Raw genomic sequence first — 25073 nt, 5'->3', positions numbered from 1 at the left:
GTGCTTTGTCGTTGTAGTCAAACGTTTTGAGCTCAAGATAAGTTGAGGGTCAAATTGTTTTCATTTAAATGGAAATGAAAAGTATCTGGTTAAAAGCAGTGAGGCATTGTGATTTCTTTACTGAGTGAAAGTTAAGGGTTTGGATGTCTTAACAGCATTTATGTGCTGTTTGGCTCTTGCCGTATGTAAACCTCCTTTGGTACATAGCATGTAGTGGATTGACTGTGGAAACGAAGAACATGTGACTTTCAAGCTAAAGTTGAGAGCGAGCTAGCCAGGAGTCGAACCTAGAATCTTCTGATCCGTAGTCAGACGCGTTATCCATTGCGCCACTAGCCCTACAGAGAGGGAGGTCATGGGGCCTCAAACAGGAAGGTATGCCTGTTTAGTTGTGTAGTTGGTTGGTCGGTCGGTTGGTTGGACTAAATGAAAGCGGCGACGAAAAACAGTAACGCTTCCAGCTACTGCCGTGACCCGGATTCGAACCGGGGTTGCTGCGGCCACAACGCAGAGTACTAACCACTATACAATCACGGCAACTTGGCTTTCTCAGTGCTTTGCCGTTGTAGTCAAACGTTTTGAGCTCAAGATAAGTTGAGGGTCAAATTGTTTTCATTTAAATGGAAATGAAAAGTATCTGGTTAAAAGCAGTGAGGCATTGTGATTTCTTTACTGAGTGAAAGTTAAGGGTTTGGATGTCTTAACAGCATTTATGTGCTGTTTGGCTCTTGCCGTATGTAAACCTCCTTTGGTACATAGCATGTAGTGGATTGACTGTGGAAACGAAGAACATGTGACTTTCAAGCTAAAGTTGAGAGCGAGCTAGCCAGGAGTCGAACCTAGAATCTTCTGATCCGTAGTCAGACGCGTTATCCATTGCGCCACTAGCCCTACAGAGAGGGAGGTCATGGGGCCTCAAACAGGAAGGTATGCCTGTTTAGTTGTTTAGTTGTGTAGTTGGTTGGTCGGTCGGTTGGTTGGACTAAATGAAAGCGGCGACGAAAAATAGTAACGCTTCCAGCTACTGCCGTGACCCGGATTCGAACCGGGGTTGCTGCGGCCACAACGCAGAGTACTAACCACTATACGATCACGGCAACTTGGCTTTCTCAGTGCTTTGTCGTTGTAGTCAAACGTTTTGAGCTCAAGATAAGTTGAGGGTCAAATTGTTTTCATTTAAATGGAAATGAAAAGTATCTGGTTAAAAGCAGTGAGGCATTGTGATTTCTTTACTGAGTGAAAGTTAAGGGTTTGGATGTCTTAACAGCATTTATGTGCTGTTTGGCTCTTGCCGTATGTAAACCTCCTTTGGTACATAGCATGTAGTGGATTGACTGTGGAAACGAAGAACATGTGACTTTCAAGCTAAAGTTGAGAGCGAGCTAGCCAGGAGTCGAACCTAGAATCTTCTGATCCGTAGTCAGACGCGTTATCCATTGCGCCACTAGCCCTACAGAGAGGGAGGTCATGGGGCCTCAAACAGGAAGGTATGCCTGTTTAGTTGTTTAGTTGTGTAGTTGGTCGGTCGGTCGGTTGGTTGGACTAAATGAAAGCGACGACGAAAAATAGTAACGCTTCCAGCTACTGCCGTGACCCGGATTCGAACCGGGGTTGCTGCGGCCACAACGCAGAGTACTAACCACTATACGATCACGGCAACTTGGCTTTCTCAGTGCTTTGTCGTTGTAGTCAAACGTTTTGAGCTCAAGATAAGTTGAGGGTCAAATTGTTTTCATTTAAATGGAAATGAAAAGTATCTGGTTAAAAGCAGTGAGGCATTGTGATTTCTTTACTGAGTGAAAGTTAAGGGTTTGGATGTCTTAACAGCATTTATGTGCTGTTTGGCTCTTGCCGTATGTAAACCTCCTTTGGTACATAGCATGTAGTGGATTGACTGTGGAAACGAAGAACATGTGACTTTCAAGCTAAAGTTGAGAGCGAGCTAGCCAGGAGTCGAACCTAGAATCTTCTGATCCGTAGTCAGACGCGTTATCCATTGCGCCACTAGCCCTACAGAGAGGGAGGTCATGGGGCCTCAAACAGGAAGGTATGCCTGTTTAGTTGTGTAGTTGGTTGGTCGGTCGGTTGGTTGGACTAAATGAAAGCGGCGACGAAAAACAGTAACGCTTCCAGCTACTGCCGTGACCCGGATTCGAACCGGGGTTGCTGCGGCCACAACGCAGAGTACTAACCACTATACGATCACGGCAACTTGGCTTTCTCAGTGCTTTGCCGTTGTAGTCAAACGTTTTGAGCTCAAGATAAGTTGAGGGTCAAATTGTTTTCATTTAAATGGAAATGAAAAGTATCTGGTTAAAAGCAGTGAGGCATTGTGATTTCTTTACTGAGTGAAAGTTAAGGGTTTGGATGTCTTAACAGCATTTATGTGCTGTTTGGCTCTTGCCGTATGTAAACCTCCTTTGGTACATAGCATGTAGTGGATTGACTGTGGAAACGAAGAACATGTGACTTTCAAGCTAAAGTTGAGAGCGAGCTAGCCAGGAGTCGAACCTAGAATCTTCTGATCCGTAGTCAGACGCGTTATCCATTGCGCCACTAGCCCTACAGAGAGGGAGGTCATGGGGCCTCAAACAGGAAGGTATGCCTGTTTAGTTGTTTAGTTGTGTAGTTGGTTGGTCGGTCGGTTGGTTGGACTAAATGAAAGCGGCGACGAAAAACAGTAACGCTTCCAGCTACTGCCGTGACCCGGATTCGAACCGGGGTTGCTGCGGCCACAACGCAGAGTACTAACCACTATACGATCACGGCAACTTGGCTTTCTCAGTGCTTTGTCGTTGTAGTCAAATGTTTTGAGCTCAAGATAAGTTGAGGGTCAAATTGTTTTCATTTAAATGGAAATGAAAAGTATCTGGTTAAAAGCAGTGAGGCATTGTGATTTCTTTACTGAGTGAAAGATAAGGGTTTGGATGTCTTAACAGCATTTATGTGCTGTTTGGCTCTTGCCGTATGTAAACCTCCTTTGGTACATAGCATGTAGTGGATTGACTGTGGAAACGAAGAACATGTGACTTTCAAGCTAAAGTTGAGAGCGAGCTAGCCAGGAGTCGAACCTAGAATCTTCTGATCCGTAGTCAGACGCGTTATCCATTGCGCCACTAGCCCTACAGAGAGGGAGGTCATGGGGCCTCAAACAGGAAGGTATGCCTGTTTAGTTGTGTAGTTGGTTGGTTGGTCGGTTGGTTGGACTAAATGAAAGCGGCGACGAAAAACAGTAACGCTTCCAGCTACTGCCGTGACCCGGATTCGAACCGGGGTTGCTGCGGCCACAACGCAGAGTACTAACCACTATACGATCACGGCAACTTGGCTTTCTCAGTGCTTTGTCGTTGTAGTCAAATGTTTTGAGCTCAAGATAAGTTGAGGGTCAAATTGTTTTCATTTAAATGGAAATGAAAAGTATCTGGTTAAAAGCAGTGAGGCATTGTGATTTCTTTACTGAGTGAAAGATAAGGGTTTGGATGTCTTAACAGCATTTATGTGCTGTTTGGCTCTTGCCGTATGTAAACCTCCTTTGGTACATAGCATGTAGTGGATTGACTGTGGAAACGAAGAACATGTGACTTTCAAGCTAAAGTTGAGAGCGAGCTAGCCAGGAGTCGAACCTAGAATCTTCTGATCCGTAGTCAGACGCGTTATCCATTGCGCCACTAGCCCTACAGAGAGGGAGGTCATGGGGCCTCAAACAGGAAGGTATGCCTGTTTAGTTGTTTAGTTGTGTAGTTGGTTGGTCGGTCGGTTGGTTGGACTAAATGAAAGCGGCGACGAAAAACAGTAACGCTTCCAGCTACTGCCGTGACCCGGATTCGAACCGGGGTTGCTGCGGCCACAACGCAGAGTACTAACCACTATACGATCACGGCAACTTGGCTTTCTCAGTGCTTTGTCGTTGTAGTCAAACGTTTTGAGCTCAAGATAAGTTGAGGGTCAAATTGTTTTCATTTAAATGGAAATGAAAAGTATCTGGTTAAAAGCAGTGAGGCATTGTGATTTCTTTACTGAGTGAAAGTTAAGGGTTTGGATGTCTTAACAGCATTTATGTGCTGTTTGGCTCTTGCCGTATGTAAACCTCCTTTGGTACATAGCATGTAGTGGATTGACTGTGGAAACGAAGAACATGTGACTTTCAAGCTAAAGTTGAGAGCGAGCTAGCCAGGAGTCGAACCTAGAATCTTCTGATCCGTAGTCAGACGCGTTATCCATTGCGCCACTAGCCCTACAGAGAGGGAGGTCATGGGGCCTCAAACAGGAAGGTATGCCTGTTTAGTTGTTTAGTTGTGTAGTTGGTCGGTCGGTCGGTTGGTTGGACTAAATGAAAGCGACGACGAAAAATAGTAACGCTTCCAGCTACTGCCGTGACCCGGATTCGAACCGGGGTTGCTGCGGCCACAACGCAGAGTACTAACCACTATACGATCACGGCAACTTGGCTTTCTCAGTGCTTTGTCGTTGTAGTCAAACGTTTTGAGCTCAAGATAAGTTGAGGGTCAAATTGTTTTCATTTAAATGGAAATGAAAAGTATCTGGTTAAAAGCAATGAGGCATTGTGATTTCTTTACTGAGTGAAAGTTAAGGGTTTGGATGTCTTAACAGCATTTATGTGCTGTTTGGCTCTTGCCGTATGTAAACCTCCTTTGGTACATAGCATGTAGTGGATTGACTGTGGAAACGAAGAACATGTGACTTTCAAGCTAAAGTTGAGAGCGAGCTAGCCAGGAGTCGAACCTAGAATCTTCTGATCCGTAGTCAGACGCGTTATCCATTGCGCCACTAGCCCTACAGAGAGGGAGGTCATGGGGCCTCAAACAGGAAGGTATGCCTGTTTAGTTGTTTAGTTGTGTAGTTGGTCGGTCGGTCGGTTGGTTGGACTAAATGAAAGCGGCGACGAAAAATAGTAACGCTTCCAGCTACTGCCGTGACCCGGATTCGAACCGGGGTTGCTGCGGCCACAACGCAGAGTACTAACCACTATACGATCACGGCAACTTGGCTTTCTCAGTGCTTTGTCGTTGTAGTCAAACGTTTTGAGCTCAAGATAAGTTGAGGGTCAAATTGTTTTCATTTAAATGGAAATGAAAAGTATCTGGTTAAAAGCAGTGAGGCATTGTGATTTCTTTACTGAGTGAAAGTTAAGGGTTTGGATGTCTTAACAGCATTTATGTGCTGTTTGGCTCTTGCCGTATGTAAACCTCCTTTGGTACATAGCATGTAGTGGATTGACTGTGGAAACGAAGAACATGTGACTTTCAAGCTAAAGTTGAGAGCGAGCTAGCCAGGAGTCGAACCTAGAATCTTCTGATCCGTAGTCAGACGCGTTATCCATTGCGCCACTAGCCCTACAGAGAGGGAGGTCATGGGGCCTCAAACAGGAAGGTATGCCTGTTTAGTTGTGTAGTTGGTTGGTCGGTCGGTTGGTTGGACTAAATGAAAGCGGCGACGAAAAACAGTAACGCTTCCAGCTACTGCCGTGACCCGGATTCGAACCGGGGTTGCTGCGGCCACAACGCAGAGTACTAACCACTATACGATCACGGCAACTTGGCTTTCTCAGTGCTTTGCCGTTGTAGTCAAACGTTTTGAGCTCAAGATAAGTTGAGGGTCAAATTGTTTTCATTTAAATGGAAATGAAAAGTATCTGGTTAAAAGCAGTGAGGCATTGTGATTTCTTTACTGAGTGAAAGTTAAGGGTTTGGATGTCTTAACAGCATTTATGTGCTGTTTGGCTCTTGCCGTATGTAAACCTCCTTTGGTACATAGCATGTAGTGGATTGACTGTGGAAACGAAGAACATGTGACTTTCAAGCTAAAGTTGAGAGCGAGCTAGCCAGGAGTCGAACCTAGAATCTGCTGATCCGTAGTCAGACGCGTTATCCATTGCGCCACTAGCCCTACAGAGAGGGAGGTCATGGGGCCTCAAACAGGAAGGTATGCCTGTTTAGTTGTTTAGTTGTGTAGTTGGTTGGTCGGTCGGTTGGTTGGACTAAATGAAAGCGGCGACGAAAAACAGTAACGCTTCCAGCTACTGCCGTGACCCGGATTCGAACCGGGGTTGCTGCGGCCACAACGCAGAGTACTAACCACTATACGATCACGGCAACTTGGCTTTCTCAGTGCTTTGTCGTTGTAGTCAAATGTTTTGAGCTCAAGATAAGTTGAGGGTCAAATTGTTTTCATTTAAATGGAAATGAAAAGTATCTGGTTAAAAGCAGTGAGGCATTGTGATTTCTTTACTGAGTGAAAGATAAGGGTTTGGATGTCTTAACAGCATTTATGTGCTGTTTGGCTCTTGCCGTATGTAAACCTCCTTTGGTACATAGCATGTAGTGGATTGACTGTGGAAACGAAGAACATGTGACTTTCAAGCTAAAGTTGAGAGCGAGCTAGCCAGGAGTCGAACCTAGAATCTTCTGATCCGTAGTCAGACGCATTATCCATTGCGCCACTAGCCCTACAGAGAGGGAGGTCATGGGGCCTCAAACAGGAAGGTATGCCTGTTTAGTTGTGTAGTTGGTTGGTCGGTCGGTTGGTTGGACTAAATGAAAGCGGCGACGAAAAACAGTAACGCTTCCAGCTACTGCCGTGACCCGGATTCGAACCGGGGTTGCTGCGGCCACAACGCAGAGTACTAACCACTATACGATCACGGCAACTTGGCTTTCTCAGTGCTTTGCCGTTGTAGTCAAACGTTTTGAGCTCAAGATAAGTTGAGGGTCAAATTGTTTTCATTTAAATGGAAATGAAAAGTATCTGGTTAAAAGCAGTGAGGCATTGTGATTTCTTTACTGAGTGAAAGTTAAGGGTTTGGATGTCTTAACAGCATTTATGTGCTGTTTGGCTCTTGCCGTATGTAAACCTCCTTTGGTACATAGCATGTAGTGGATTGACTGTGGAAACGAAGAACATGTGACTTTCAAGCTAAAGTTGAGAGCGAGCTAGCCAGGAGTCGAACCTAGAATCTTCTGATCCGTAGTCAGACGCGTTATCCATTGCGCCACTAGCCCTACAGAGAGGGAGGTCATGGGGCCTCAAACAGGAAGGTATGCCTGTTTAGTTGTTTAGTTGTGTAGTTGGTTGGTCGGTCGGTTGGTTGGACTAAATGAAAGCGGCGACGAAAAATAGTAACGCTTCCAGCTACTGCCGTGACCCGGATTCGAACCGGGGTTGCTGCGGCCACAACGCAGAGTACTAACCACTATACGATCACGGCAACTTGGCTTTCTCAGTGCTTTGTCGTTGTAGTCAAACGTTTTGAGCTCAAGATAAGTTGAGGGTCAAATTGTTTTCATTTAAATGGAAATGAAAAGTATCTGGTTAAAAGCAGTGAGGCATTGTGATTTCTTTACTGAGTGAAAGTTAAGGGTTTGGATGTCTTAACAGCATTTATGTGCTGTTTGGCTCTTGCCGTATGTAAACCTCCTTTGGTACATAGCATGTAGTGGATTGACTGTGGAAACGAAGAACATGTGACTTTCAAGCTAAAGTTGAGAGCGAGCTAGCCAGGAGTCGAACCTAGAATCTTCTGATCCGTAGTCAGACGCGTTATCCATTGCGCCACTAGCCCTACAGAGAGGGAGGTCATGGGGCCTCAAACAGGAAGGTATGCCTGTTTAGTTGTTTAGTTGTGTAGTTGGTCGGTCGGTCGGTTGGTTGGACTAAATGAAAGCGACGACGAAAAATAGTAACGCTTCGAGCTACTGCCGTGACCCGGATTCGAACCGGGGTTGCTGCGGCCACAACGCAGAGTACTAACCACTATACGATCACAGCAACTTGGCTTTCTCAGTGCTTTGTCGTTGTAGTCAAACGTTTTGAGCTCAAGATAAGTTGAGGGTCAAATTGTTTTCATTTAAATGGAAATGAAAAGTATCTGGTTAAAAGCAGTGAGGCATTGTGATTTCTTTACTGAGTGAAAGTTAAGGGTTTGGATGTCTTAACAGCATTTATGTGCTGTTTGGCTCTTGCCGTATGTAAACCTCCTTTGGTACATAGCATGTAGTGGATTGACTGTGGAAACGAAGAACATGTGACTTTCAAGCTAAAGTTGAGAGCGAGCTAGCCAGGAGTCGAACCTAGAATCTTCTGATCCGTAGTCAGACGCGTTATCCATTGCGCCACTAGCCCTACAGAGAGGGAGGTCATGGGGCCTCAAACAGGAAGGTATGCCTGTTTAGTTGTGTAGTTGGTTGGTCGGTCGGTTGGTTGGACTAAATGAAAGCGGCGACGAAAAACAGTAACGCTTCCAGCTACTGCCGTGACCCGGATTCGAACCGGGGTTGCTGCGGCCACAACGCAGAGTACTAACCACTATACGATCACGGCAACTTGGCTTTCTCAGTGCTTTGCCGTTGTAGTCAAACGTTTTGAGCTCAAGATAAGTTGAGGGTCAAATTGTTTTCATTTAAATGGAAATGAAAAGTATCTGGTTAAAAGCAGTGAGGCATTGTGATTTCTTTACTGAGTGAAAGTTAAGGGTTTGGATGTCTTAACAGCATTTATGTGCTGTTTGGCTCTTGCCGTATGTAAACCTCCTTTGGTACATAGCATGTAGTGGATTGACTGTGGAAACGAAGAACATGTGACTTTCAAGCTAAAGTTGAGAGCGAGCTAGCCAGGAGTCGAACCTAGAATCTTCTGATCCGTAGTCAGACGCGTTATCCATTGCGCCACTAGCCCTACAGAGAGGGAGGTCATGGGGCCTCAAACAGGAAGGTATGCCTGTTTAGTTGTTTAGTTGTGTAGTTGGTTGGTCGGTCGGTTGGTTGGACTAAATGAAAGCGGCGACGAAAAATAGTAACGCTTCCAGCTACTGCCGTGACCCGGATTCGAACCGGGGTTGCTGCGGCCACAACGCAGAGTACTAACCACTATACGATCACGGCAACTTGGCTTTCTCAGTGCTTTGTCGTTGTAGTCAAACGTTTTGAGCTCAAGATAAGTTGAGGGTCAAATTGTTTTCATTTAAATGGAAATGAAAAGTATCTGGTTAAAAGCAGTGAGGCATTGTGATTTCTTTACTGAGTGAAAGTTAAGGGTTTGGATGTCTTAACAGCATTTATGTGCTGTTTGGCTCTTGCCGTATGTAAACCTCCTTTGGTACATAGCATGTAGTGGATTGACTGTGGAAACGAAGAACATGTGACTTTCAAGCTAAAGTTGAGAGCGAGCTAGCCAGGAGTCGAACCTAGAATCTTCTGATCCGTAGTCAGACGCGTTATCCATTGCGCCACTAGCCCTACAGAGAGGGAGGTCATGGGGCCTCAAACAGGAAGGTATGCCTGTTTAGTTGTGTAGTTGGTTGGTCGGTCGGTTGGTTGGACTAAATGAAAGCGGCGACGAAAAATAGTAACGCTTCCAGCTACTGCCGTGACCCGGATTCGAACCGGGGTTGCTGCGGCCACAACGCAGAGTACTAACCACTATACGATCACGGCAACTTGGCTTTCTCAGTGCTTTGTCGTTGTAGTCAAACGTTTTGAGCTCAAGATAAGTTGAGGGTCAAATTGTTTTCATTTAAATGGAAATGAAAAGTATCTGGTTAAAAGCAGTGAGGCATTGTGATTTCTTTACTGAGCGAAAGTTAAGGGTTTGGATGTCTTAACAGCATTTATGTGCTGTTTGGCTCTTGCCGTATGTAAACCTCCTTTGGTACATAGCATGTAGTGGATTGACTGTGGAAACGAAGAACATGTGACTTTCAAGCTAAAGTTGAGAGCGAGCTAGCCAGGAGTCGTACCTAGAATCTTCTGATCCGTAGTCAGACGCGTTATCCATTGCGCCACTAGCCCTACAGAGAGGGAGGTCATGGGGCCTCAAACAGGAAGGTATGCCTGTTTAGTTGTGTAGTTGGTTGGTCGGTCGGTTGGTTGGACTAAATGAAAGCGGCGACGAAAAACAGTAACGCTTCCAGCTACTGCCGTGACCCGGATTCGAACCGGGGTTGCTGCGGCCACAACGCAGAGTACTAACCACTATACGATCACGGCAACTTGGCTTTCTCAGTGCTTTGCCGTTGTAGTCAAACGTTTTGAGCTCAAGATAAGTTGAGGGTCAAATTGTTTTCATTTAAATGGAAATGAAAAGTATCTGGTTAAAAGCAGTGAGGCATTGTGATTTCTTTACTGAGTGAAAGTTAAGGGTTTGGATGTCTTAACAGCATTTATGTGCTGTTTGGCTCTTGCCGTATGTAAACCTCCTTTGGTACATAGCATGTAGTGGATTGACTGTGGAAACGAAGAACATGTGACTTTCAAGCTAAAGTTGAGAGCGAGCTAGCCAGGAGTCGAACCTAGAATCTTCTGATCCGTAGTCAGACGCGTTATCCATTGCGCCACTAGCCCTACAGAGAGGGAGGTCATGGGGCCTCAAACAGGAAGGTATGCCTGTTTAGTTGTTTAGTTGTGTAGTTGGTTGGTCGGTCGGTTGGTTGGACTAAATGAAAGCGGCGACGAAAAATAGTAACGCTTCCAGCTACTGCCGTGACCCGGATTCGAACCGGGGTTGCTGCGGCCACAACGCAGAGTACTAACCACTATACGATCACGGCAACTTGGCTTTCTCAGTGCTTTGTCGTTGTAGTCAAACGTTTTGAGCTCAAGATAAGTTGAGGGTCAAATTGTTTTCATTTAAATGGAAATGAAAAGTATCTGGTTAAAAGCAGTGAGGCATTGTGATTTCTTTACTGAGTGAAAGTTAAGGGTTTGGATGTCTTAACAGCATTTATGTGCTGTTTGGCTCTTGCCGTATGTAAACCTCCTTTGGTACATAGCATGTAGTGGATTGACTGTGGAAACGAAGAACATGTGACTTTCAAGCTAAAATTGAGAGCGAGCTAGCCAGGAGTCGAACCTAGAATCTTCTGATCCGTAGTCAGACGCGTTATCCATTGCGCCACTAGCCCTACAGAGAGGGAGGTCATGGGGCCTCAAACAGGAAGGTATGCCTGTTTAGTTGTGTAGTTGGTTGGTCGGTCGGTTGGTTGGACTAAATGAAAGTGGCGACGAAAAACAGTAACGCTTCCAGCTACTGCCGTGACCCGGATTCGAACCGGGGTTGCTGCGGCCACAACGCAGAGTACTAACCACTATACGATCACGGCAACTTGGCTTTCTCAGTGCTTTGTCGTTGTAGTCAAACGTTTTGAGCTCAAGATAAGTTGAGGGTCAAATTGTTTTCATTTAAATGGAAATGAAAAGTATCTGGTTAAAAGCAGTGAGGCATTGTGATTTCTTTACTGAGTGAAAGTTAAGGGTTTGGATGTCTTAACAGCATTTATGTGCTGTTTGGCTCTTGCCGTATGTAAACCTCCTTTGGTACATAGCATGTAGTGGATTGACTGTGGAAACGAAGAACATGTGACTTTCAAGCTAAAGTTGAGAGCGAGCTAGCCAGGAGTCGAACCTAGAATCTTCTGATCCGTAGTCAGACGCGTTATCCATTGCGCCACTAGCCCTACAGAGACGGAGGTCATGGGGCCTCAAACAGGAAGGTATGCCTGTTTAGTTGTGTAGTTGGTTGGTCGGTCGGTTGGTTGGACTAAATGAAAGCGGCGACGAAAAACAGTAACGCTTCCAGCTACTGCCGTGACCCGGATTCGAACCGGGGTTGCTGCGGCCACAACGCAGAGTACTAACCACTATACGATCACGGCAACTTGGCTTTCTCAGTGCTTTGTCGTTGTAGTCAAACGTTTTGAGCTCAAGATAAGTTGAGGGTCAAATTGTTTTCATTTAAATGGAAATGAAAAGTATCTGGTTAAAAGCAGTGAGGCATTGTGATTTCTTTACTGAGTGAAAGTTAAGGGTTTGGATGTCTTAACAGCATTTATGTGCTGTTTGGCTCTTGCCGTATGTAAACCTCCTTTGGTACATAGCATGTAGTGGATTGACTGTGGAAACGAAGAACATGTGACTTTCAAGCTAAAGTTGAGAGCGAGCTAGCCAGGAGTCGAACCTAGAATCTTCTGATCCGTAGTCAGACGCGTTATCCATTGCGCCACTAGCCCTACAGAGAGGGAGGTCATGGGGCCTCAAACAGGAAGGTATGCCTGTTTAGTTGTGTAGTTGGTTGGTCGGTCGGTTGGTTGGACTAAATGAAAGCGGCGACGAAAAACAGTAACGCTTCCAGCTACTGCCGTGACCCGGATTCGAACCGGGGTTGCTGCGGCCACAACGCAGAGTACTAACCACTATACGATCACGGCAACTTGGCTTTCTCAGTGCTTTGCCGTTGTAGTCAAACGTTTTGAGCTCAAGATAAGTTGAGGGTCAAATTGTTTTCATTTAAATGGAAATGAAAAGTATCTGGTTAAAAGCAGTGAGGCATTGTGATTTCTTTACTGAGTGAAAGTTAAGGGTTTGGATGTCTTAACAGCATTTATGTGCTGTTTGGCTCTTGCCGTATGTAAACCTCCTTTGGTACATAGCATGTAGTGGATTGACTGTGGAAACGAAGAACATGTGACTTTCAAGCTAAAGTTGAGAGCGAGCTAGCCAGGAGTCGAACCTAGAATCTTCTGATCCGTAGTCAGACGCTTTATCCATTGCTCCACTAGCCCTACAGAGAGGGAGGTCATGGGGCCTCAAACAGGAAGGTATGCCTGTTTAGTTGTGTAGTTGGTTGGTCGGTCGGTTGGTTGGACTAAATGAAAGCGGCGACGAAAAACAGTAACGCTTCCAGCTACTGCCGTGACCCGGATTCGAACCGGGGTTGCTGCGGCCACAACGCAGAGTACTAACCACTATACGATCACGGCAACTTGGCTTTCTCAGTGCTTTGTCGTTGTAGTCAAACGTTTTGAGCTCAAGATAAGTTGAGGGTCAAATTGTTTTCATTTAAATGGAAATGAAAAGTATCTGGTTAAAAGCAGTGAGGCATTGTGATTTCTTTACTGAGTGAAAGTTAAGGGTTTGGATGTCTTAACAGCATTTATGTGCTGTTTGGCTCTTGCCGTATGTAAACCTCCTTTGGTACATAGCATGTAGTGGATTGACTGTGGAAACGAAAAACATGTGACTTTCAAGCTAAAGTTGAGAGCGAGCTAGCCAGGAGTCGAACCTAGAATCTTCTGATCCGTAGTCAGACGCGTTATCCATTGCGCCACTAGCCCTACAGAGACGGAGGTCATGGGGCCTCAAACAGGAAGGTATGCCTGTTTAGTTGTGTAGTTGGTTGGTCGGTCGGTTGGTTGGACTAAATGAAAGCGGCGACGAAAAACAGTAACGCTTCCAGCTACTGCCGTGACCCGGATTCGAACCGGGGTTGCTGCGGCCACAACGCAGAGTACTAACCACTATACGATCACGGCAACTTGGCTTTCTCAGTGCTTTGTCGTTGTAGTCAAATGTTTTGAGCTCAAGATAAGTTGAGGGTCAAATTGTTTTCATTTAAATGGAAATGAAAAGTATCTGGTTAAAAGCAGTGAGGCATTGTGATTTCTTTACTGAGTGAAAGTTAAGGGTTTGGATGTCTTAACAGCATTTATGTGCTGTTTGGCTCTTGCCGTATGTAAACCTCCTTTGGTACATAGCATGTAGTGGATTGACTGTGGAAACGAAGAACATGTGACTTCCAAGCTAATGTTGAGAGCGAGCTAGCCAGGAGTCGAACCTAGAATCTTCTGATCCATAGTCAGACGCGTTATCCATTGCGCCACTAGCCCTACAGAGAGGGAGGTCATGGGGCCTCAAACAGGAAGGTATGCCTGTTTAGTTGTGTAGTTGGTTGGTCGGTTGGTTGGACTAAATGAAAGCGGCGACGAAAAACAGTAACGCTTCCAGCTACTGCCGTGACCCGGATTCGAACCGGGGTTGCTGCGGCCACAACGCAGAGTACTAACCACTATACGATCACGGCAACTTGGCTTTCTCAGTGCTTTGTCGTTGTAGTCAAACGTTTTGAGCTCAAGATAAGTTGAGGGTCAAATTGTTTTCATTTAAATGGAAATGAAAAGTATCTGGTTAAAAGCAGTGAGGCATTGTGATTTCTTTACTGAGTGAAAGTTAAGGGTTTGGATGTCTTAACAGCATTTATGTGCTGTTTGGCTCTTGCCGTATGTAAACCTCCTTTGGTACATAGCATGTAGTGGATTGACTGTGGAAACGAAGAACATGTGACTTTCAAGCTAAAGTTGAGAGCGAGCTAGCCAGGAGTCGAACCTAGAATCTTCTGATCCGTAGTCAGACGCGTTATCCATTGCGCCACTAGCCCTACAGAGAGGGAGGTCATGGGGCCTCAAACAGGAAGGTATGCCTGTTTAGTTGTGTAGTTGGTTGGTCGGTCGGTTGGTTGGACTAAATGAAAGCGGCGACGAAAAATAGTAACGCTTCCAGCTACTGCCGTGACCCGGATTCGAACCGGGGTTGCTGCGGCCACAACGCAGAGTACTAACCACTATACGATCACGGCAACTTGGCTTTCTCAGTGCTTTGTCGTTGTAGTCAAACGTTTTGAGCTCAAGATAAGTTGAGGGTCAAATTGTTTTCATTTAAATGGAAATGAAAAGTATCTGGTTAAAAGCAGTGAGGCATTGTGATTTCTTTACTGAGTGAAAGTTAAGGGTTTGGATGTCTTAACAGCATTTATGTGCTGTTTGGCTCTTGCCGTATGTAAACCTCCTTTGGTACATAGCATGTAGTGGATTGACTGTGGAAACGAAGAACATGTGACTTTCAAGCTAAAGTTGAGAGCGAGCTAGCCAGGAGTCGAACCTAGAATCTTCTGATCCGTAGTCAGACGCGTTATCCATTGCGCCACTAGCCCTACAGAGAGGGAGGTCATGGGGCCTCAAACAGGAAGGTATGCCTGTTTAGTTGTGTAGTTGGTTGGTCGGTCGGTCGGTTGGTTGGACTAAATGAAAGCGGCGACGAAAAACAGTAACGCTTCCAGCTACTGCCGTGACCCGGATTCGAACCGGGGTTGCTGCGGCCACAACGCAGAGTACTAACCACTATACGATCACGGCAACTTGGCTTTCTCAGTGCTTTGTCGTTGTAGTCAAACGTTTTGAGCTCAAAATAAGTTGAGGGTCAAATTGTTTTCATTTAAATGGAAATGAAAAGTATCTGGTTAAAAGCAGTGAGGCATTGTGATTTCTTTACTGAGTGAAAGTTAAGGGTTTGGATGTCTTAACAGCATTTATGTGCTGTTTGGCTCTTGCCGTATGTAAACCTCCTTTGGTACATAGCATGTAGTGGATTGACTGTGGAAACAAAGAACATGTGACTTTCAAGCTAAAGTTGAGAGCGAGCTAGCCAGGAGTCGAACCTAGAATCTTCTGATCCGTAGTCAGACGCGTTATCCATTGCGCCACTAGCCCTACAGAGAGGGAGGTCATGGGGCCTCAAACAGGAAGGTATGCCTGTTTAGTTGTGTAGTTGGTTGGTCGGTCGGTTGGTTGGACTAAATGAAAGCGGCGACGAAAAACAGTAACGCTTCCAGCTACTGCCGTGACCCGGATTCGAACCGGGGTTGCTGCGGCCACAACGCAGAGTACTAACCACTATACGATCACGGCAACTTGGCTTTCTCAGTGCTTTGTCGTTGTAGTCAAACGTTTTGAGCTCAAGATAAGTTGAGGGTCAAATTGTTTTCATTTAAATGGAAATGAAAAGTATCTGGTTAAAAGCAGTGAGGCATTGTGATTTCTTTACTGAGTGAAAGTTAAGGGTTTGGATGTCTTAACAGCATTTATGTGCTGTTTGGCTCTTGCCGTATGTAAACCTCCTTTGGTACATAGCATGTAGTGGATTGACTGTGGAAACGAAGAACATGTGACTTTCAAGCTAAAGTTGAGAGCGAGCTAGCCAGGAGTCGAACCTAGAATCTTCTGATCCGTAGTCAGACGCGTTATCCATTGCGCCACTAGCCCTACAGAGAGGGAGGTCATGGGGCCTCAAACAGGAAGGTATGCCTGTTTAGTTGTGTAGTTGGTTGGTCGGTCGGTTGGTTGGACTAAATGAAAGCGGCGACGAAAAATAGTAACGCTTCCAGCTACTGCCGTGACCCGGATTCGAACCGGGGTTGCTGCGGCCACAACGCAGAGTACTAACCACTATACGATCACGGCAACTTGGCTTTCTCAGTGCTTTGTCGTTGTAGTCAAACGTTTTGAGCTCAAGATAAGTTGAGGGTCAAATTGTTTTCATTTAAATGGAAATGAAAAGTATCTGGTTAAAAGCAGTGAGGCATTGTGATTTCTTTACTGAGTGAAAGTTAAGGGTTTGGATGTCTTAACAGCATTTATGTGCTGTTTGGCTCTTGCCGTATGTAAACCTCCTTTGGTACATAGCATGTAGTGGATTGACTGTGGAAACGAAGAACATGTGACTTTCAAGCTAAAGTTGAGAGCGAGCTAGCCAGGAGTCGAACCTAGAATCTTCTGATCCGTAGTCAGACGCGTTATCCATTGCGCCACTAGCCCTACAGAGAGGGAGGTCATGGGGCCTCAAACAGGAAGGTATGCCTGTTTAGTTGTGTAGTTGGTTGGTCGGTCGGTCGGTTGGTTGGACTAAATGAAAGCGGCGACGAAAAACAGTAACGCTTCCAGCTACTGCCGTGACCCGGATTCGAACCGGGGTTGCTGCGGCCACAACGCAGAGTACTAACCACTATACGATCACGGCAACTTGGCTTTCTCAGTGCTTTGTCGTTGTAGTCAAACGTTTTGAGCTCAAAATAAGTTGAGGGTCAAATTGTTTTCATTTAAATGGAAATGAAAAGTATCTGGTTAAAAGCAGTGAGGCATTGTGATTTCTTTACTGAGTGAAAGTTAAGGGTTTGGATGTCTTAACAGCATTTATGTGCTGTTTGGCTCTTGCCGTATGTAAACCTCCTTTGGTACATAGCATGTAGTGGATTGACTGTGGAAACAAAGAACATGTGACTTTCAAGCTAAAGTTGAGAGCGAGCTAGCCAGGAGTCGAACCTAGAATCTTCTGATCCGTAGTCAGACGCGTTATCCATTGCGCCACTAGCCCTACAGAGAGGGAGGTCATGGGGCCTCAAACAGGAAGGTATGCCTGTTTAGTTGTGTAGTTGGTTGGTCGGTCGGTTGGTTGGACTAAATGAAAGCGGCGACGAAAAACAGTAACGCTTCCAGCTACTGCCGTGACCCGGATTCGAACCGGGGTTGCTGCGGCCACAACGCAGAGTACTAACCACTATACGATCACGGCAACTTGGCTTTCTCAGTGCTTTGTCGTTGTAGTCAAACGTTTTGAGCTCAAGATAAGTTGAGGGTCAAATTGTTTTCATTTAAATGGAAATGAAAAGTATCTGGTTAAAAGCAGTGAGGCATTGTGATTTCTTTACTGAGTGAAAGTTAAGGGTTTGGATGTCTTACCAGCATTCATGTGCTGTTTGGCTCTTGCCGTATGTAAACCTCCTTTGGTACATAGCATGTAGTGGATTGACTGTGGAAACAAAGAACATGTGACTTTCAAGCTAAAGTTGAGAGCGAGCTAGCCAGGAGTCGAACCTAGAATCTTCTGATCCGTAGTCAGACGCGTTATCCATTGCGCCACTAGCCCTACAGATACGGAAGTCATGGGGCCTCAAACAGGAAGGTATGCCTGTTTAGTTGTGTAGTTGGTTGGTCGGTCGGTTGGTTGGACTAAATGAAAGCGGCGACGAAAAACAGTAACACTTCCAGCTACTGCCGTGACCCGGATTCGAACCGGGGTTGCTGCGGCCACAACGCAGAGTACTAACCACTATACGATCACGGCAACTTGGCTTTCTCAGTGCTTTGTCGTTGTAGTCAAACGTTTTGAGCTCAAGATAAGTTGAGGGTCAAATTGTTTTCATTTAAATGGAAATGAAAAGTATCTGGTTAAAAGCAGTGAGGCATTGTGATTTCTTTACTGAGTGAAAGTTAAGGGTTTGGATGTCTTAACAGCATTTATGTGCTGTTTGGCTCTTGCCGTATGTAAACCTCCTTTGGTACATAGCATGTAGTGGATTGACTGTGGAAACGAAGAACATGTGACTTTCAAGCTAAAGTTGAGAGCGAGCTAGCCAGGAGTCGAACCTAGAATCTTCTGATCCGTAGTCAGACGCGTTATCCATTGCGCCACTAGCCCTACAGAGACGGAGGTCATGGGGCCTCAAACAGGAAGGTATGCCTGTTTAGTTGTGTAGTTGGTTGGTCGGTCGGTTGGTTGGACTAAATGAAAGCGGCGACGAAAAACAGTAACGCTTCCAGCTACTGCCGTGACCCGGATTCGAACCGGGGTTGCTGCGGCCACAACGCAGAGTACTAACCACTATACGATCACGGCAACTTGGCTTTCTCAGTGCTTTGTCGTTGTAGTCAAACGTTTTGAGCTCAAGATAAGTTGAGGGTCAAATTGTTTTCATTTAAATGGAAATGAAAAGTATCTGGTTAAAAGCAGTGAGGCATTGTGATTTCTTTACTGAGTGAAAGTTAAGGGTTTGGATGTCTTAACAGCATTTATGTGCTGTTTGGCTCTTGCCGTATGTAAACCTCCTTTGGTACATAGCATGTAGTGGATTGACTGTGGAAACGAAGAACATGTGACTTTCAAGCTAAAGTTGAGAGCGAGCTAGCCAGGAGTCGAACCTAGAATCTTCTGATCCGTAGTCAGACGCGTTATCCATTGCGCCACTAGCCCTACAGAGAGGGAGGTCATGGGGCCTCAAACAGGAAGGTATGCCTGTTTAGTTGTGTAGTTGGTTGGTCGGTCGGTCGGTTGGTTGGACTAAATGAAAGCGGCGACGAAAAACAGTAACGCTTCCAGCTACTGCCGTGACCCGGATTCGAACCGGGGTTGCTGCGGCCACAACGCAGAGTACTAACCACTATACGATCACGGCAACTTGGCTTTCTCAGTGCTTTGTCGTTGTAGTCAAACGTTTTGAGCTCAAAATAAGTTGAGGGTCAAATTGTTTTCATTTAAATGGAAATGAAAAGTATCTGGTTAAAAGCAGTGAGGCATTGTGATTTCTTTACTGAGTGAAAGTTAAGGGTTTGGATGTCTTAACAGCATTTATGTGCTGTTTGGCTCTTGCCGTATGTAAACCTCCTTTGGTACATAGCATGTAGTGGATTGACTGTGGAAACAAAGAACATGTGACTTTCAAGCTAAAGTTGAGAGCGAGCTAGCCAGGAGTCGAACCTAGAATCTTCTGATCCGTAGTCAGACGCGTTATCCATTGCGCCACTAGCCCTACAGAGAGGGAGGTCATGGGGCCTCAAACAGGAAGGTATGCCTGTTTAGTTGTGTAGTTGGTTGGTCGGTCGGTTGGTTGGACTAAATGAAAGCGGCGACGAAAAACAGTAACGCTTCCAGCTACTGCCGTGACCCGGATTCGAACCGGGGTTGCTGCGGCCACAACGCAGAGTACTAACCACTATACGATCACGGCAACTTGGCTTTCTCAGTGCTTTGTCGTTGTAGTCAAACGTTTTGAGCTCAAGATAAGTTGAGGGTCAAATTGTTTTCATTTAAATGGAAATGAAAAGTATCTGGTTAAAAGCAGTGAGGCATTGTGATTTCTTTACTGAGTGAAAGTTAAGGGTTTGGATGTCTTACCAGCATTCATGTGCTGTTTGGCTCTTGCCGTATGTAAACCTCCTTTGGTACATAGCATGTAGTGGATTGACTGTGGAAACAAAGAACATGTGACTTTCAAGCTAAAGTTGAGAGCGAGCTAGCCAGGAGTCGAACCTAGAATCTTCTGATCCGTAGTCAGACGCGTTATCCATTGCGCCACTAGCCCTACAGATACGGAAGTCATGGGGCCTCAAACAGGAAGGTATGCCTGTTTAGTTGTGTAGTTGGTTGGTCGGTCGGTTGGTTGGACTAAATGAAAGCGGCGACGAAAAACAGTAACACTTCCAGCTACTGCCGTGACCCGGATTCGAACCGGGGTTGCTGCGGCCACAACGCAGAGTACTAACCACTATACGATCACGGCAACTTGGCTTTCTCAGTGCTTTGTCGTTGTAGTCAAACGTTTTGAGCTCAAGATAAGTTGAGGGTCAAATTGTTTTCATTTAAATGGAAATGAAAAGTATCTGGTTAAAAGCAGTGAGGCATTGTGATTTCTTTACTGAGTGAAAGTTAAGGGTTTGGATGTCTTAACAGCATTTATGTGCTGTTTGGCTCTTGCCGTATGTAAACCTCCTTTGGTACATAGCATGTAGTGGATTGACTGTGGAAACGAAGAACATGTGACTTTCAAGCTAAAGTTGAGAGCGAGCTAGCCAGGAGTCGAACCTAGAATCTTCTGATCCGTAGTCAGACGCGTTATCCATTGCGCCACTAGCCCTACAGAGACGGAGGTCATGGGGCCTCAAACAGGAAGGTATGCCTGTTTAGTTGTGTAGTTGGTTGGTCGGTCGGTTGGTTGGACTAAATGAAAGCGGCGACGAAAAACAGTAACGCTTCCAGCTACTGCCGTGACCCGGATTCGAACCGGGGTTGCTGCGGCCACAACGCAGAGTACTAACCACTATACGATCACGGCAACTTGGCTTTCTCAGTGCTTTGTCGTTGTAGTCAAACGTTTTGAGCTCAAGATAAGTTGAGGGTCAAATTGTTTTCATTTAAATGGAAATGAAAAGTATCTGGTTAAAAGCAGTGAGGCATTGTGATTTCTTTACTGAGTGAAAGTTAAGGGTTTGGATGTCTTAACAGCATTTATGTGCTGTTTGGCTCTTGCCGTATGTAAACCTCCTTTGGTACATAGCATGTAGTGGATTGACTGTGGAAACGAAGAACATGTGACTTTCAAGCTAAAGTTGAGAGCGAGCTAGCCAGGAGTCGAACCTAGAATCTTCTGATCCGTAGTCAGACGCGTTATCCATTGCGCCACTAGCCCTACAGAGAGGGAGGTCATGGGGCCTCAAACAGGAAGGTATGCCTGTTTAGTTGTGTAGTTGGTTGGTCGGTCGGTTGGTTGGACTAAATGAAAGCGGCGACGAAAAACAGTAACGCTTCCAGCTACTGCCGTGACCCGGATTCGAACCGGGGTTGCTGCGGCCACAACGCAGAGTACTAACCACTATACGATCACGGCAACTTGGCTTTCTCAGTGCTTTGCCGTTGTAGTCAAACGTTTTGAGCTCAAGATAAGTTGAGGGTCAAATTGTTTTCATTTAAATGGAAATGAAAAGTATCTGGTTAAAAGCAGTGAGGCATTGTGATTTCTTTACTGAGTGAAAGTTAAGGGTTTGGATGTCTTAACAGCATTTATGTGCTGTTTGGCTCTTGCCGTATGTAAACCTCCTTTGGTACATAGCATGTAGTGGATTGACTGTGGAAACGAAGAACATGTGACTTTCAAGCTAAAGTTGAGAGCGAGCTAGCCAGGAGTCGAACCTAGAATCTTCTGATCCGTAGTCAGACGCGTTATCCATTGCTCCACTAGCCCTACAGAGAGGGAGGTCATGGGGCCTCAAACAGGAAGGTATGCCTGTTTAGTTGTGTAGTTGGTTGGTCGGTCGGTTGGTTGGACTAAATGAAAGCGGCGACGAAAAACAGTAACGCTTCCAGCTACTGCCGTGACCCGGATTCGAACCGGGGTTGCTGCGGCCACAACGCAGAGTACTAACCACTATACGATCACGGCAACTTGGCTTTCTCAGTGCTTTGTCGTTGTAGTCAAATGTTTTGAGCTCAAGATAAGTTGAGGGTCAAATTGTTTTCATTTAAATGGAAATGAAAAGTATCTGGTTAAAAGCAGTGAGGCATTGTGATTTCTTTACTGAGTGAAAGATAAGGGTTTGGATGTCTTAACAGCATTTATGTGCTGTTTGGCTCTTGCCGTATGTAAACCTCCTTTGGTACATAGCATGTAGTGGATTGACTGTGGAAACGAAGAACATGTGACTTTCAAGCTAAAGTTGAGAGCGAGCTAGCCAGGAGTCGAACCTAGAATCTTCTGATCCGTAGTCAGACGCGTTATCCATTGCACCACTAGCCCTACAGAGAGGGAGGTCATGGGGCCTCAAACAGGAAGGTATGCCTGTTTAGTTGTGTAGTTGGTTGGTCGGTCGGTTGGTTGGACTAAATGAAAGCGGCGACGAAAAACAGTAACGCTTCCAGCTACTGCCGTGACCCGGATTCGAACCGGGGTTGCTGCGGCCACAACGCAGAGTACTAACCACTATACGATCACGGCAACTTGGCTTTCTCAGTGCTTTGTCGTTGTAGTCAAACGTTTTGAGCTCAAGATAAGTTGAGGGTCAAATTGTTTTCATTTAAATGGAAATGAAAAGTATCTGGTTAAAAGCAGTGAGGCATTGTGATTTCTTTACTGAGTGAAAGTTAAGGGTTTGGATGTCTTAACAGCATTTATGTGCTGTTTGGCTCTTGCCGTATGTAAACCTCCTTTGGTACATAGCATGTAGTGGATTGACTGTGGAAACGAAGAACATGTGACTTTCAAGCTAAAGTTGAGAGCGAGCTAGCCAGGAGTCGAACCTAGAATCTTCTGATCCGTAGTCAGACGCGTTATCCATTGCGCCACTAGCCCTACAGAGAGGAAGGTCATGGGGCCTCAAACAGGAAGGTATGCCTGTTTAGTTGTGTAGTTGGTTGGTCGGTCGGTTGGTTGGACTAAATGAAAGCGGCGACGAAAAACAGTAACGCTTCCAGCTACTGCCGTGACCCGGATTCGAACCGGGGTTGCTGCGGCCACAACGCAGAGTACTAACCACTATACGATCACGGCAACTTGGCTTTCTCAGTGCTTTGCCGTTGTAGTCAAACGTTTTGAGCTCAAGATAAGTTGAGGGTCAAATTGTTTTCATTTAAATGGAAATGAAAAGTATCTGGTTAAAAGCAGTGAGGCATTGTGATTTCTTTACTGAGTGAAAGATAAGGGTTTGGATGTCTTAACAGCATTTATGTGCTGTTTGGCTCTTGCCGTATGTAAACCTCCTTTGGTACATAGCATGTAGTGGATTGACTGTGGAAACGAAGAACATGTGACTTTCAAGCTAAAGTTGAGAGCGAGCTAGCCAGGAGTCGAACCTAGAATCTTCTGATCCGTAGTCAGACGCGTTATCCATTGCACCACTAGCCCTACAGAGAGGGAGGTCATGGGGCCTCAAACAGGAAGGTATGCCTGTTTAGTTGTGTAGTTGGTTGGTCGGTCGGTTGGTTGGACTAAATGAAAGCGGCGACGAAAAACAGTAACGCTTCCAGCTACTGCCGTGACCCGGATTCGAACCGGGGTTGCTGCGGCCACAACGCAGAGTACTAACCACTATACGATCACGGCAACTTGGCTTTCTCAGTGCTTTGTCGTTGTAGTCAAACGTTTTGAGCTCAAGATAAGTTGAGGGTCAAATTGTTTTCATTTAAATGGAAATGAAAAGTATCTGGTTAAAAGCAGTGAGGCATTGTGATTTCTTTACTGAGTGAAAGTTAAGGGTTTGGATGTCTTAACAGCATTTATGTGCTGTTTGGCTCTTGCCGTATGTAAACCTCCTTTGGTACATAGCATGTAGTGGATTGACTGTGGAAACGAAGAACATGTGACTTTCAAGCTAAAGTTGAGAGCGAGCTAGCCAGGAGTCGAACCTAGAATCTTCTGATCCGTAGTCAGACGCGTTATCCATTGCGCCACTAGCCCTACAGAGAGGAAGGTCATGGGGCCTCAAACAGGAAGGTATGCCTGTTTAGTTGTGTAGTTGGTTGGTCGGTCGGTTGGTTGGACTAAATGAAAGCGGCGACGAAAAACAGTAACGCTTCCAGCTACTGCCGTGACCCGGATTCGAACCGGGGTTGCTGCGGCCACAACGCAGAGTACTAACCACTATACGATCACGGCAACTTGGCTTTCTCAGTGCTTTGCCGTTGTAGTCAAACGTTTTGAGCTCAAGATAAGTTGAGGGTCAAATTGTTTTCATTTAAATGGAAATGAAAAGTATCTGGTTAAAAGCAGTGAGGCATTGTGATTTCTTTACTGAGTGAAAGTTAAGGGTTTGGATGTCTTAACAGCATTTATGTGCTGTTTGGCTCTTGCCGTATGTAAACCTCCTTTGGTACATAACATGTAGTGGATTGACTGTGGAAACGAAGAACATGTGACTTTCAAGCTAAAGTTGAGAGCGAGCTAGCCAGGAGTCGAACCTAGAATCTTCTGATCTGTAGTCAGACGCGTTATCCATTGCGCCACTAGCCCTACAGAGAGGGAGGTCATGGGGCCTCAAACAGGAAGGTATGCCTGTTTAGTTGTGTAGTTGGTTGGTCGGTCGGTTGGTTGGACTAAATGAAAGCGGCGACGAAAAACAGTAACGCTTCCAGCTACTGCCGTGACCCGGATTCGAACCGGGGTTGCTGCGGCCACAACGCAGAGTACTAACCACTATACGATCACGGCAACTTGGCTTTCTCAGTGCTTTGTCGTTGTAGTCAAACGTTTTGAGCTCAAGATAAGTTGAGGGTCAAATTGTTTTCATTTAAATGGAAATGAAAAGTATCTGGTTAAAAGCAGTGAGGCATTGTGATTTCTTTACTGAGTGAAAGTTAAGGGTTTGGATGTCTTAACAGCATTTATGTGCTGTTTGGCTCTTGCCGTATGTAAACCTCCTTTGGTACATAGCATGAGGTGGATTGACTGTGGAAACGAAGAACATGTGACTTTCAAGCTAAAGTTGAGAGCGAGCTAGCCAGAAGTCGAACCTAGAATCTTCTGATCCGTAGTCAGACGCGTTATCCATTGCGCTACTAGCCCTACAGAGAGGGAGGTCATGGGGCCTCAAACAGGAAGGTATGCCTGTTTAGTTGTGTAGTTGGTTGGTCGGTCGGTCGGTTGGTTGGACTAAATGAAAACGGCGACGAAAAACAGTAACGCTTCCAGCTACTGCCGTGACCCGGATTCGGACCGGGGTTGCTGCGGCCACAACGCAGAGTACTAACCACTATACGATCACGGCAACTTGGCTTTCTCAGTGCTTTGTCGTTGTAGTCAAACGTTTTGAGCTCAAGATAAGTTGAGGGTCAAATTGTTTTCATTTAAATGGAAATGAAAAGTATCTGGTTAAAAGCAGTGAGGCATTGTGATTTCTTTACTGAGTGAAAGTT

At 45.6% G+C, this 25073-nt stretch overlaps 1 protein-coding gene and 85 non-coding genes across 86 annotated transcripts in view; 1 reads left to right on the top strand and 85 right to left on the bottom strand.

Moving 5' to 3' along the window:
• LOC128370906 (cilia- and flagella-associated protein 54-like) overlaps nucleotides 1-25073 on the top strand; it is a 72040-nt gene that overhangs the window by 35724 nt on the left and 11243 nt on the right. The window lies entirely within an intron of this gene.
• trnar-acg (transfer RNA arginine (anticodon ACG)) lies at nucleotides 267-339 on the bottom strand. Its single transcript has one exon. It is a non-coding gene; the product is annotated as a tRNA-Arg (tRNA).
• trnah-gug (transfer RNA histidin (anticodon GUG)) lies at nucleotides 466-537 on the bottom strand. Its single transcript has one exon. It is a non-coding gene; the product is annotated as a tRNA-His (tRNA).
• trnar-acg (transfer RNA arginine (anticodon ACG)) lies at nucleotides 819-891 on the bottom strand. Its single transcript has one exon. It is a non-coding gene; the product is annotated as a tRNA-Arg (tRNA).
• Nucleotides 1026-1097, bottom strand: trnah-gug (transfer RNA histidin (anticodon GUG)). The gene has a single exon. It is a non-coding gene; the product is annotated as a tRNA-His (tRNA).
• trnar-acg (transfer RNA arginine (anticodon ACG)) lies at nucleotides 1379-1451 on the bottom strand. The gene has a single exon. It is a non-coding gene; the product is annotated as a tRNA-Arg (tRNA).
• trnah-gug (transfer RNA histidin (anticodon GUG)) lies at nucleotides 1586-1657 on the bottom strand. Its single transcript has one exon. It is a non-coding gene; the product is annotated as a tRNA-His (tRNA).
• On the bottom strand, nucleotides 1939-2011 carry trnar-acg (transfer RNA arginine (anticodon ACG)). The gene has a single exon. It is a non-coding gene; the product is annotated as a tRNA-Arg (tRNA).
• On the bottom strand, nucleotides 2138-2209 carry trnah-gug (transfer RNA histidin (anticodon GUG)). The gene has a single exon. It is a non-coding gene; the product is annotated as a tRNA-His (tRNA).
• On the bottom strand, nucleotides 2491-2563 carry trnar-acg (transfer RNA arginine (anticodon ACG)). The gene has a single exon. It is a non-coding gene; the product is annotated as a tRNA-Arg (tRNA).
• trnah-gug (transfer RNA histidin (anticodon GUG)) lies at nucleotides 2698-2769 on the bottom strand. The gene has a single exon. It is a non-coding gene; the product is annotated as a tRNA-His (tRNA).
• On the bottom strand, nucleotides 3051-3123 carry trnar-acg (transfer RNA arginine (anticodon ACG)). The gene has a single exon. It is a non-coding gene; the product is annotated as a tRNA-Arg (tRNA).
• trnah-gug (transfer RNA histidin (anticodon GUG)) lies at nucleotides 3250-3321 on the bottom strand. Its single transcript has one exon. It is a non-coding gene; the product is annotated as a tRNA-His (tRNA).
• Nucleotides 3603-3675, bottom strand: trnar-acg (transfer RNA arginine (anticodon ACG)). The gene has a single exon. It is a non-coding gene; the product is annotated as a tRNA-Arg (tRNA).
• trnah-gug (transfer RNA histidin (anticodon GUG)) lies at nucleotides 3810-3881 on the bottom strand. The gene has a single exon. It is a non-coding gene; the product is annotated as a tRNA-His (tRNA).
• Nucleotides 4163-4235, bottom strand: trnar-acg (transfer RNA arginine (anticodon ACG)). The gene has a single exon. It is a non-coding gene; the product is annotated as a tRNA-Arg (tRNA).
• trnah-gug (transfer RNA histidin (anticodon GUG)) lies at nucleotides 4370-4441 on the bottom strand. The gene has a single exon. It is a non-coding gene; the product is annotated as a tRNA-His (tRNA).
• Nucleotides 4723-4795, bottom strand: trnar-acg (transfer RNA arginine (anticodon ACG)). Its single transcript has one exon. It is a non-coding gene; the product is annotated as a tRNA-Arg (tRNA).
• Nucleotides 4930-5001, bottom strand: trnah-gug (transfer RNA histidin (anticodon GUG)). The gene has a single exon. It is a non-coding gene; the product is annotated as a tRNA-His (tRNA).
• trnar-acg (transfer RNA arginine (anticodon ACG)) lies at nucleotides 5283-5355 on the bottom strand. Its single transcript has one exon. It is a non-coding gene; the product is annotated as a tRNA-Arg (tRNA).
• trnah-gug (transfer RNA histidin (anticodon GUG)) lies at nucleotides 5482-5553 on the bottom strand. Its single transcript has one exon. It is a non-coding gene; the product is annotated as a tRNA-His (tRNA).
• On the bottom strand, nucleotides 6042-6113 carry trnah-gug (transfer RNA histidin (anticodon GUG)). The gene has a single exon. It is a non-coding gene; the product is annotated as a tRNA-His (tRNA).
• On the bottom strand, nucleotides 6395-6467 carry trnar-acg (transfer RNA arginine (anticodon ACG)). Its single transcript has one exon. It is a non-coding gene; the product is annotated as a tRNA-Arg (tRNA).
• Nucleotides 6594-6665, bottom strand: trnah-gug (transfer RNA histidin (anticodon GUG)). Its single transcript has one exon. It is a non-coding gene; the product is annotated as a tRNA-His (tRNA).
• trnar-acg (transfer RNA arginine (anticodon ACG)) lies at nucleotides 6947-7019 on the bottom strand. The gene has a single exon. It is a non-coding gene; the product is annotated as a tRNA-Arg (tRNA).
• On the bottom strand, nucleotides 7154-7225 carry trnah-gug (transfer RNA histidin (anticodon GUG)). Its single transcript has one exon. It is a non-coding gene; the product is annotated as a tRNA-His (tRNA).
• On the bottom strand, nucleotides 7507-7579 carry trnar-acg (transfer RNA arginine (anticodon ACG)). Its single transcript has one exon. It is a non-coding gene; the product is annotated as a tRNA-Arg (tRNA).
• trnah-gug (transfer RNA histidin (anticodon GUG)) lies at nucleotides 7714-7785 on the bottom strand. Its single transcript has one exon. It is a non-coding gene; the product is annotated as a tRNA-His (tRNA).
• On the bottom strand, nucleotides 8067-8139 carry trnar-acg (transfer RNA arginine (anticodon ACG)). Its single transcript has one exon. It is a non-coding gene; the product is annotated as a tRNA-Arg (tRNA).
• On the bottom strand, nucleotides 8266-8337 carry trnah-gug (transfer RNA histidin (anticodon GUG)). Its single transcript has one exon. It is a non-coding gene; the product is annotated as a tRNA-His (tRNA).
• On the bottom strand, nucleotides 8619-8691 carry trnar-acg (transfer RNA arginine (anticodon ACG)). Its single transcript has one exon. It is a non-coding gene; the product is annotated as a tRNA-Arg (tRNA).
• Nucleotides 8826-8897, bottom strand: trnah-gug (transfer RNA histidin (anticodon GUG)). The gene has a single exon. It is a non-coding gene; the product is annotated as a tRNA-His (tRNA).
• On the bottom strand, nucleotides 9179-9251 carry trnar-acg (transfer RNA arginine (anticodon ACG)). Its single transcript has one exon. It is a non-coding gene; the product is annotated as a tRNA-Arg (tRNA).
• On the bottom strand, nucleotides 9378-9449 carry trnah-gug (transfer RNA histidin (anticodon GUG)). Its single transcript has one exon. It is a non-coding gene; the product is annotated as a tRNA-His (tRNA).
• On the bottom strand, nucleotides 9930-10001 carry trnah-gug (transfer RNA histidin (anticodon GUG)). The gene has a single exon. It is a non-coding gene; the product is annotated as a tRNA-His (tRNA).
• Nucleotides 10283-10355, bottom strand: trnar-acg (transfer RNA arginine (anticodon ACG)). Its single transcript has one exon. It is a non-coding gene; the product is annotated as a tRNA-Arg (tRNA).
• trnah-gug (transfer RNA histidin (anticodon GUG)) lies at nucleotides 10490-10561 on the bottom strand. The gene has a single exon. It is a non-coding gene; the product is annotated as a tRNA-His (tRNA).
• trnar-acg (transfer RNA arginine (anticodon ACG)) lies at nucleotides 10843-10915 on the bottom strand. The gene has a single exon. It is a non-coding gene; the product is annotated as a tRNA-Arg (tRNA).
• trnah-gug (transfer RNA histidin (anticodon GUG)) lies at nucleotides 11042-11113 on the bottom strand. Its single transcript has one exon. It is a non-coding gene; the product is annotated as a tRNA-His (tRNA).
• trnar-acg (transfer RNA arginine (anticodon ACG)) lies at nucleotides 11395-11467 on the bottom strand. Its single transcript has one exon. It is a non-coding gene; the product is annotated as a tRNA-Arg (tRNA).
• On the bottom strand, nucleotides 11594-11665 carry trnah-gug (transfer RNA histidin (anticodon GUG)). The gene has a single exon. It is a non-coding gene; the product is annotated as a tRNA-His (tRNA).
• trnar-acg (transfer RNA arginine (anticodon ACG)) lies at nucleotides 11947-12019 on the bottom strand. Its single transcript has one exon. It is a non-coding gene; the product is annotated as a tRNA-Arg (tRNA).
• Nucleotides 12146-12217, bottom strand: trnah-gug (transfer RNA histidin (anticodon GUG)). The gene has a single exon. It is a non-coding gene; the product is annotated as a tRNA-His (tRNA).
• Nucleotides 12698-12769, bottom strand: trnah-gug (transfer RNA histidin (anticodon GUG)). The gene has a single exon. It is a non-coding gene; the product is annotated as a tRNA-His (tRNA).
• trnar-acg (transfer RNA arginine (anticodon ACG)) lies at nucleotides 13051-13123 on the bottom strand. Its single transcript has one exon. It is a non-coding gene; the product is annotated as a tRNA-Arg (tRNA).
• On the bottom strand, nucleotides 13250-13321 carry trnah-gug (transfer RNA histidin (anticodon GUG)). The gene has a single exon. It is a non-coding gene; the product is annotated as a tRNA-His (tRNA).
• On the bottom strand, nucleotides 13603-13675 carry trnah-aug (transfer RNA histidin (anticodon AUG)). The gene has a single exon. It is a non-coding gene; the product is annotated as a tRNA-His (tRNA).
• trnah-gug (transfer RNA histidin (anticodon GUG)) lies at nucleotides 13798-13869 on the bottom strand. The gene has a single exon. It is a non-coding gene; the product is annotated as a tRNA-His (tRNA).
• trnar-acg (transfer RNA arginine (anticodon ACG)) lies at nucleotides 14151-14223 on the bottom strand. The gene has a single exon. It is a non-coding gene; the product is annotated as a tRNA-Arg (tRNA).
• trnah-gug (transfer RNA histidin (anticodon GUG)) lies at nucleotides 14350-14421 on the bottom strand. The gene has a single exon. It is a non-coding gene; the product is annotated as a tRNA-His (tRNA).
• On the bottom strand, nucleotides 14703-14775 carry trnar-acg (transfer RNA arginine (anticodon ACG)). The gene has a single exon. It is a non-coding gene; the product is annotated as a tRNA-Arg (tRNA).
• Nucleotides 14906-14977, bottom strand: trnah-gug (transfer RNA histidin (anticodon GUG)). The gene has a single exon. It is a non-coding gene; the product is annotated as a tRNA-His (tRNA).
• On the bottom strand, nucleotides 15259-15331 carry trnar-acg (transfer RNA arginine (anticodon ACG)). Its single transcript has one exon. It is a non-coding gene; the product is annotated as a tRNA-Arg (tRNA).
• On the bottom strand, nucleotides 15458-15529 carry trnah-gug (transfer RNA histidin (anticodon GUG)). Its single transcript has one exon. It is a non-coding gene; the product is annotated as a tRNA-His (tRNA).
• Nucleotides 15811-15883, bottom strand: trnar-acg (transfer RNA arginine (anticodon ACG)). Its single transcript has one exon. It is a non-coding gene; the product is annotated as a tRNA-Arg (tRNA).
• trnah-gug (transfer RNA histidin (anticodon GUG)) lies at nucleotides 16010-16081 on the bottom strand. Its single transcript has one exon. It is a non-coding gene; the product is annotated as a tRNA-His (tRNA).
• On the bottom strand, nucleotides 16363-16435 carry trnar-acg (transfer RNA arginine (anticodon ACG)). The gene has a single exon. It is a non-coding gene; the product is annotated as a tRNA-Arg (tRNA).
• Nucleotides 16566-16637, bottom strand: trnah-gug (transfer RNA histidin (anticodon GUG)). The gene has a single exon. It is a non-coding gene; the product is annotated as a tRNA-His (tRNA).
• On the bottom strand, nucleotides 16919-16991 carry trnar-acg (transfer RNA arginine (anticodon ACG)). The gene has a single exon. It is a non-coding gene; the product is annotated as a tRNA-Arg (tRNA).
• trnah-gug (transfer RNA histidin (anticodon GUG)) lies at nucleotides 17118-17189 on the bottom strand. Its single transcript has one exon. It is a non-coding gene; the product is annotated as a tRNA-His (tRNA).
• trnar-acg (transfer RNA arginine (anticodon ACG)) lies at nucleotides 17471-17543 on the bottom strand. Its single transcript has one exon. It is a non-coding gene; the product is annotated as a tRNA-Arg (tRNA).
• Nucleotides 17670-17741, bottom strand: trnah-gug (transfer RNA histidin (anticodon GUG)). Its single transcript has one exon. It is a non-coding gene; the product is annotated as a tRNA-His (tRNA).
• Nucleotides 18023-18095, bottom strand: trnar-acg (transfer RNA arginine (anticodon ACG)). Its single transcript has one exon. It is a non-coding gene; the product is annotated as a tRNA-Arg (tRNA).
• Nucleotides 18222-18293, bottom strand: trnah-gug (transfer RNA histidin (anticodon GUG)). The gene has a single exon. It is a non-coding gene; the product is annotated as a tRNA-His (tRNA).
• On the bottom strand, nucleotides 18575-18647 carry trnar-acg (transfer RNA arginine (anticodon ACG)). Its single transcript has one exon. It is a non-coding gene; the product is annotated as a tRNA-Arg (tRNA).
• Nucleotides 18778-18849, bottom strand: trnah-gug (transfer RNA histidin (anticodon GUG)). Its single transcript has one exon. It is a non-coding gene; the product is annotated as a tRNA-His (tRNA).
• On the bottom strand, nucleotides 19131-19203 carry trnar-acg (transfer RNA arginine (anticodon ACG)). The gene has a single exon. It is a non-coding gene; the product is annotated as a tRNA-Arg (tRNA).
• Nucleotides 19330-19401, bottom strand: trnah-gug (transfer RNA histidin (anticodon GUG)). Its single transcript has one exon. It is a non-coding gene; the product is annotated as a tRNA-His (tRNA).
• Nucleotides 19683-19755, bottom strand: trnar-acg (transfer RNA arginine (anticodon ACG)). The gene has a single exon. It is a non-coding gene; the product is annotated as a tRNA-Arg (tRNA).
• On the bottom strand, nucleotides 19882-19953 carry trnah-gug (transfer RNA histidin (anticodon GUG)). Its single transcript has one exon. It is a non-coding gene; the product is annotated as a tRNA-His (tRNA).
• Nucleotides 20235-20307, bottom strand: trnar-acg (transfer RNA arginine (anticodon ACG)). Its single transcript has one exon. It is a non-coding gene; the product is annotated as a tRNA-Arg (tRNA).
• On the bottom strand, nucleotides 20434-20505 carry trnah-gug (transfer RNA histidin (anticodon GUG)). Its single transcript has one exon. It is a non-coding gene; the product is annotated as a tRNA-His (tRNA).
• Nucleotides 20787-20859, bottom strand: trnar-acg (transfer RNA arginine (anticodon ACG)). The gene has a single exon. It is a non-coding gene; the product is annotated as a tRNA-Arg (tRNA).
• trnah-gug (transfer RNA histidin (anticodon GUG)) lies at nucleotides 20986-21057 on the bottom strand. Its single transcript has one exon. It is a non-coding gene; the product is annotated as a tRNA-His (tRNA).
• On the bottom strand, nucleotides 21538-21609 carry trnah-gug (transfer RNA histidin (anticodon GUG)). Its single transcript has one exon. It is a non-coding gene; the product is annotated as a tRNA-His (tRNA).
• Nucleotides 21891-21963, bottom strand: trnar-acg (transfer RNA arginine (anticodon ACG)). Its single transcript has one exon. It is a non-coding gene; the product is annotated as a tRNA-Arg (tRNA).
• trnah-gug (transfer RNA histidin (anticodon GUG)) lies at nucleotides 22090-22161 on the bottom strand. The gene has a single exon. It is a non-coding gene; the product is annotated as a tRNA-His (tRNA).
• On the bottom strand, nucleotides 22443-22515 carry trnar-acg (transfer RNA arginine (anticodon ACG)). Its single transcript has one exon. It is a non-coding gene; the product is annotated as a tRNA-Arg (tRNA).
• trnah-gug (transfer RNA histidin (anticodon GUG)) lies at nucleotides 22642-22713 on the bottom strand. Its single transcript has one exon. It is a non-coding gene; the product is annotated as a tRNA-His (tRNA).
• trnar-acg (transfer RNA arginine (anticodon ACG)) lies at nucleotides 22995-23067 on the bottom strand. The gene has a single exon. It is a non-coding gene; the product is annotated as a tRNA-Arg (tRNA).
• On the bottom strand, nucleotides 23194-23265 carry trnah-gug (transfer RNA histidin (anticodon GUG)). Its single transcript has one exon. It is a non-coding gene; the product is annotated as a tRNA-His (tRNA).
• trnar-acg (transfer RNA arginine (anticodon ACG)) lies at nucleotides 23547-23619 on the bottom strand. The gene has a single exon. It is a non-coding gene; the product is annotated as a tRNA-Arg (tRNA).
• On the bottom strand, nucleotides 23746-23817 carry trnah-gug (transfer RNA histidin (anticodon GUG)). Its single transcript has one exon. It is a non-coding gene; the product is annotated as a tRNA-His (tRNA).
• Nucleotides 24099-24171, bottom strand: trnac-aca (transfer RNA cysteine (anticodon ACA)). Its single transcript has one exon. It is a non-coding gene; the product is annotated as a tRNA-Cys (tRNA).
• trnah-gug (transfer RNA histidin (anticodon GUG)) lies at nucleotides 24298-24369 on the bottom strand. The gene has a single exon. It is a non-coding gene; the product is annotated as a tRNA-His (tRNA).
• Nucleotides 24651-24723, bottom strand: trnar-acg (transfer RNA arginine (anticodon ACG)). Its single transcript has one exon. It is a non-coding gene; the product is annotated as a tRNA-Arg (tRNA).

This window comes from Scomber japonicus, chromosome 13 (genome assembly GCF_027409825.1).
Source record: "Scomber japonicus isolate fScoJap1 chromosome 13, fScoJap1.pri, whole genome shotgun sequence".
NCBI lineage: Eukaryota > Metazoa > Chordata > Actinopteri > Scombriformes > Scombridae > Scomber > Scomber japonicus.
This window is presented reverse-complemented; position numbering and strand designations above follow the sequence as displayed.